The sequence below is a fragment of the Periplaneta americana genome, chromosome 1 (genome assembly GCF_040183065.1).
Source record: "Periplaneta americana isolate PAMFEO1 chromosome 1, P.americana_PAMFEO1_priV1, whole genome shotgun sequence".
In the NCBI taxonomy this organism is placed as follows: domain Eukaryota; kingdom Metazoa; phylum Arthropoda; class Insecta; order Blattodea; family Blattidae; genus Periplaneta; species Periplaneta americana.
In genome coordinates this window covers 203,302,969-203,308,924 of record NC_091117.1, presented here as the reverse complement: position 1 = coordinate 203,308,924, position 5,956 = coordinate 203,302,969, and the positions used below count along the sequence as shown (strand labels likewise).

Below are 5,956 nucleotides of genomic sequence, written 5' to 3'. Positions count from 1 at the left end.
TCTGAAAGTATATTGTGGGAATTATAAAGGGGCGTGTACTTATATATTAAATAAAGCTACAGTAGCTCGAGGTGGTTTACTTTTACTAGTATTCAGGAGTAAACAGCATTCAACAGGATTCATCATGTCGAAGGTTTTCAATTGTGCTTTGCTCCGAAGAGGAAATTCCTAAGAAAGTTAATCAAATCATATTCAAAACCTAGGAATTTGATGACAATATATGGAGATAATCAACTTCATGAAGAAACATCGCACGTGTACTTGTGTGGTACACCAGCCTTAAGTTTCATAGGGGACGTTGACCATGCCGAGGCCTCGCATGCGGAGATGTGCGACGGTCGGTATCAGAGTTAGTGCTGCAGCGAACCAAGGAGTGAAGGATTACAAAGCTGGGGACATCCCTGCAGCGATGGCTGTGCAACATACAAAGGCGTTGGGGATAAGGTGAGTACAATAAGCCGCATTGGCCGAGTGGTCGAAGGCGACTGAGTTAAGTTCATTTCTCTATGTAGAGGCGTGGGTTCGAATCCCACATGCGGAATTTCAATATTTTATTGTTATAGGATTCGAATCCAACCTGTTGAAAAAGTAATAATTTTTTCAATTTTTAATTGTTACAGATGTCGACTCCAGACCAGAATGTGGACCAGTCTTCAAGCAGTAGTGAACAGTATTGCAGACAGAGGCAGAACTGCGCGGTCCAGCCCAGCATGCTGACGAGAGAGAAAATCTTTGCGTGTGTTGCGTCGATGATTGCCTACCACTATTCGTCAATATACTAATCCCACTTATAACATTAGACTGATTAATTGTAACATTCAGCGTGTGTTCTTTTTGCGCTCGGCAAAGTGTTCAATAGACATTTTATGTGTGTGCATAGTCTGTGTTTTGTATAGCGTGTTTTGTGTGTTTTTGCTGTTTTTTTATAATGTGTGTGTGTGTGTGGTTTGCAGTTATTATAGTTTGTGTGTGTGTGCGTGCGTAGTCTGTGTTTGTAGTTATTTTAATAGATAGATAGTGAAATTTGAAGGGCGCGTCAGCATCAATGGCTATTTGCACCCATGCCTATTGTTTTTCTTTTTGTGTGGTGAAATTACATTATTGTATAACTAAAATTCACACTGACTAAAAACTTTGACACATTAAAACACACTAATATTGGACGGACAAGGTGACTCCTGATATAAAATAACATTAAAACGAACACGTAGTAGTCCCAAGATAATGTGAGACAATCATAAAATATAAAACAAACACTGCTACAAGAAATATGTGGCAATGTTTTATAACAACAATCATTAAACATCGGATGTATAAGGTCCGAGTAATAAGGTGTATTAAAAGAAATGTAACTAAAATAATCTCCAGATGTAAAGGGTCTGGAGAAGAGATAACAATGGGCTAAAAGGACATTAAAACTTAGATCACCTTGTCGAGTTCCGTGTTACGTAAATACCTCAACACTGCGTTGACACAATTAAAATCATTGCCAAGAGCGTCACGTAACGTTGGACGTATTGCATACTGGCGTCGAGGCAAATCATATTTGCGACAGTGGAGTAAAAAATGTTCCACCGTAAGAAGGGCATGACAAGTGTCACATTCCGGTGGAGGTTCGCCAGACAATAGGTGACCATGTGTCAAACGACAGTGACCAATCCTCAAGCGAGTAAGTACGACTTCATCTCGCCGTGACGCTCTTGATGACGAATCCCATTCTCGAACTGTATTTTTAATTGGTCGTAGTTTGTTACCCGCTTGTGCAGACCATTTTTCTTCCCAATCTCTCCGAATAGAGTTCCTTATGTAAGTCACTACATCTTGCCACCTCTCTCGCCAGTATACCAGTGTGCCATTAAGAGCAGCGTCTCTGGCTCCAGCGTCTGCTGTCTCATTACCAGGAATTCCAACATGGCCTGGGACCCACACCACTCCAACATCGGAGCCCGACGATAGGAGTGAGTGGAAGAGAACCTGCGTTTGTACAATGAGAGAATCATCGCAATAATATGATTGCAGAGACTGGATTGCACTCAAAGAGTCGGAGCAGATTAGAAATCTACCCCGAGGTTGTCGAATTAAAAATAACAAAGCTCTGTAAATAGCATAAAGTTCGGCAGTAAAAACCAGGGGGGTTTAACTCAAATGAGAGAAGTTGGATGCTCATAGATGTTCCTTAGTTTGCCGCATGTGGTCAGGACAGCGCTAGCTGTATTTCAATCACAGAATTTGTATGATCTAGGGTAACACAAAGTCTTTGGTTTCGAAAGTTCTTTGGTTATAAGTTTTGCCAATATGACAGTTTTTTAACAGATATCCATTATTTACAGGATGTGTCAGTTTTATAACACGGAAAATATTATTGTTATTATTTTTATATTATATAATTTTTGTATAGCCGATTTTCATCTTTCGTCGGAGACAAAGCAGCGATAAATTCGATATTTCTATTTCTAATATAGTCATATTTGTTCGGTTGATCAATGTGTGGATGTTGGCAGCTCTGTTTCGTGTGGATCTGGAAAAAAAGGACGACATTTTGAACGACTGTTGTTATCATAGACAAATAAATAGAGTTGTTATATCGAAGTGAGTTCGAAGCAAAGATTTAAAATAAAATTAAGTATTTAAAAAATTTCTACGTGGACCCAGGTTCACGAGTGGGTTTTGCAGTGACCAAAGTTTTTTTATAGTGGTTTTTGCAAGAAGGAGTAATTCGCAACGGCAAAGGTAAGAAAGAATTAGGTTTGAGTTTACTAGAATTACCTATCTAATTTTTAAATGTTCATCATTTCTTAAACATGTGATATACTGAGATCGTTTAATTGTTTTAAAAAATGTAATGTACTTTTTCAGATATTAATGCGTGACACTACCCTTCCTCTTTATTTCAGTTCACCTAGGCCACGTGGTGAATGAACTGCTTCACGTGTGCCGAATTTCAAGATTCTGTAGGCCTAAATACAAAATCACGAAGAGCCTGAGAGGTAAGCCAATCGAGTTAATACACATCCTGAGTTGAAGGAATATCTAATTTTTTTTATATACAGTTGGGTTAGGTTGTTCAGACGTCTTAAAATTCTTGAGATAGAATCTAAATTGAATGAATATATTATTCCCGGAAAACAGATATTTACAAAATTTCAATTTACAGTTTGCAGTAGTACCGTTACTTAAATAATTTGATAAAAAAAAGTTTCGTGTTACCAGTGGTAATTAGCGTACAGGTAGTTCTGGTGATTTTGAAAGCGAAAAACATGGAATTAATAAGGAATTTTTTGTGAGGATGGAGTTGATCTATATACAATACATAACAATAATAATAATAATACTTTTTATTGACGTTAAGACATAAGCTTCAATCATTTATAGCCTTTGGGCCTATTTGTGTTCAATAAATAATCAGAGTTGGTAAACTGTAGTGATTCTTATATTTAAATGAGATTTTCCGTTGAAATCAGATTTGTTTCTTTAAATTACTTTTTGCCTCCCAATGTAATTAATTTGAAGTACATTTATGCATTAATTCTTTCATGCTCTTATGTTTCTGAATATGCTATTTTAAGTACTAATAACATTATATTAAAATCTGTCTTTGTTATGTTAACACATAGGCTTAATTTAAAATACACAAACAGTTACATCACTAATAATTTACACTTAATTATATTAGCTTAGACTTGGGTAAGATATCATTCGAAGTTAAATTGTTATTCTATAGAAAAGTATTAATATCCAATTTACATGAACTAATGTTATTGCAATAAATTTATGAGAAGAGCTTTTCACTGGGTTTTTTTTTTTTTTTTTTTTTAATAAATACATAACCAATATAGCATTTGTGTAACTGTTACTTTGAATATTGTTAAGAGCTATAGCTATTCGTTTCAGCCCCCAGCATTATACCATACTTGAATTTGGTTGTAATTCCGAAAGTAGATCCTACTTGACTACTTGCGCCATGTGTTCTGTTTCTCTTAGGAATAGATTTAAGAAGTGAGCAGAATAGCCAGCCATATGTAAAGACGTTTATATTTTCTTCTTTAAAAAGTTGTTCTCATCTCAACCATGTTAGCTGCATATAATTTGAACCTGTGATTTAAGTAATGAAATTATATGATGGAAATAATGGAAATTATTTCATTTACGTCATGATTAATTCAATGACTTAAATTAGTACCAACTCTGGTTTGCGTTATTTTTCGAAACTAATAACAGAACCTTGATTGTTACAGGTACCAGATATGGGCTGATGTGGCCGAAAACCAGTTCCCTAAAAAAAGGGCCTATCTTTGTGAGAAACATTTCCACAAAAACCAGTTCAAGGATCCCTTCAGGTACAGCTTACTAAGAGGGGCCATTCCATCAAGAGACGCTTGGTATCTCTACTCGGGAACTACAGACATCACACCATCCTTTGAACTACCATCCAGTCCTACATCACCAGTCCTACCTACTTTGTCCACTTCACCACCTAACCTAACCGCTTCATTCATTTCACCATCTGATCTACCTCCTCCATCCCCTTCCCCACCAGATCCCGCTCTACCTGCTACCTCAACTCCAAAACCATTCCAACCTATCCAGTTGTTTGCACCCAGTCCTGATGTCAGTCATTTTTCTGAATCAAACTCTGATTGTTTGGCTACCCCGCTGGAGAGTTATGGTTCCATGAGTGACAGTGTTGTTGCAGATATTGCAGTTGACAGTTTTGCAACAACACCTATAGCTAAGAGAAAGCGAAGGAGTTTGGTACTTTCCAAAATTAATGTATCAAGGATAAGTCAGTTGACACCCAGAAAGAAATTCCTTTTCGGCCGTTTGAAAGATAAAGTGGTAGACTTACGAAGACTACGAAAGAAATATAGAAAAAAGACATTGGCTTTGAAACGCTTAAGTAATGATATGAAAAATGGGCACAGTTCTGTTGTTGGGGCACTTTCAAAGTCAATGTCTTTGACAGCCGCTAAGCTCTTAGCTTCACAAGTGGGCCATTCACAACGGGCGCCAAAGGGTCATAGATGGTCGACTGAAGAAAAATGCATGGCATTATCCATCTATAAACGATCCCCAAAATGTTATACCTTCCTCAGATCCATATTCACCCTTCCCTGCAAGAGTACCCTCATGAATCTGCTGAACCGTGTTCCGTTTGCAACTGGAATTAACAGTCAGATTTTTGAGTCTCTTGCAAAGTCTGTTTCAGAACTTGCGCCGCCTGATCGTATATGTTCTCTCATGTTCGATGATATGGCCATTATGGAACATATACAATATGACCCCCGATCAGACAGAATCCTTGGTTATGAAGACCTGGGTGGTTGTGCACAACCCAGTAAGAAAGTAGCCAACCAAGTCTTGGTGTTCATGGCCAAGGGTCTGCGGCGAAAGTGGAAACAGCCCGTGGGATATTACTTCCATCGTGGTGGGATGTGTGGGAGTTCCTTGGATATGCTCTTGAGAGAAGTTCTCCAAGCCTGTAGGGAAGCTGGGTTGATTATTGTTACCACTGTTTGTGACATGGGTGGCAATAATGTAAGAGCCCTACAGGATATGGGGGCTTCTTTTGAGAAACCATTCTTTACATTTAATAATCAAGAAGTGGTGACTATCTATGATCCACCCCACCTCTTGAAGTGCACTCGTAACATGCTTTACAAGCATGATGTGCAGTTAAATGTAAAGAATAGTAATGGGACACTGCGTGTCTTGACAGCTTCTTGGGATCATATCCGGGAAGCTGTCAAGCTTGATAGGAAAGAACCTTACCAGGCATTGTACAAAATAACGAACGACCATCTGGACCCTAACGCTTTCAAGAAAATGAAAGTATCCCTTGCTGCCCAAGTGATGAGCAACAAAATGGCAGCAAACCTTCATGCACAGGCTGTTAAAGGTGAGTATCATATTCAATTTCAAATTAACAAAATATAATTACGTTTCAATGTTATTTATT

At 38.0% G+C, this 5,956-nt stretch overlaps 1 non-coding gene across 1 annotated transcript; it reads left to right on the top strand.

Annotated features, from left to right (window-relative positions):
* The first annotated feature begins 457 nt into the window (after positions 1-457).
* Positions 458-541, top strand: TRNAL-UAA (transfer RNA leucine (anticodon UAA)). The gene has a single exon. It is a non-coding gene; the product is annotated as a tRNA-Leu (tRNA).
* The last annotated feature ends 5,415 nt before the right edge of the window (positions 542-5,956 follow it).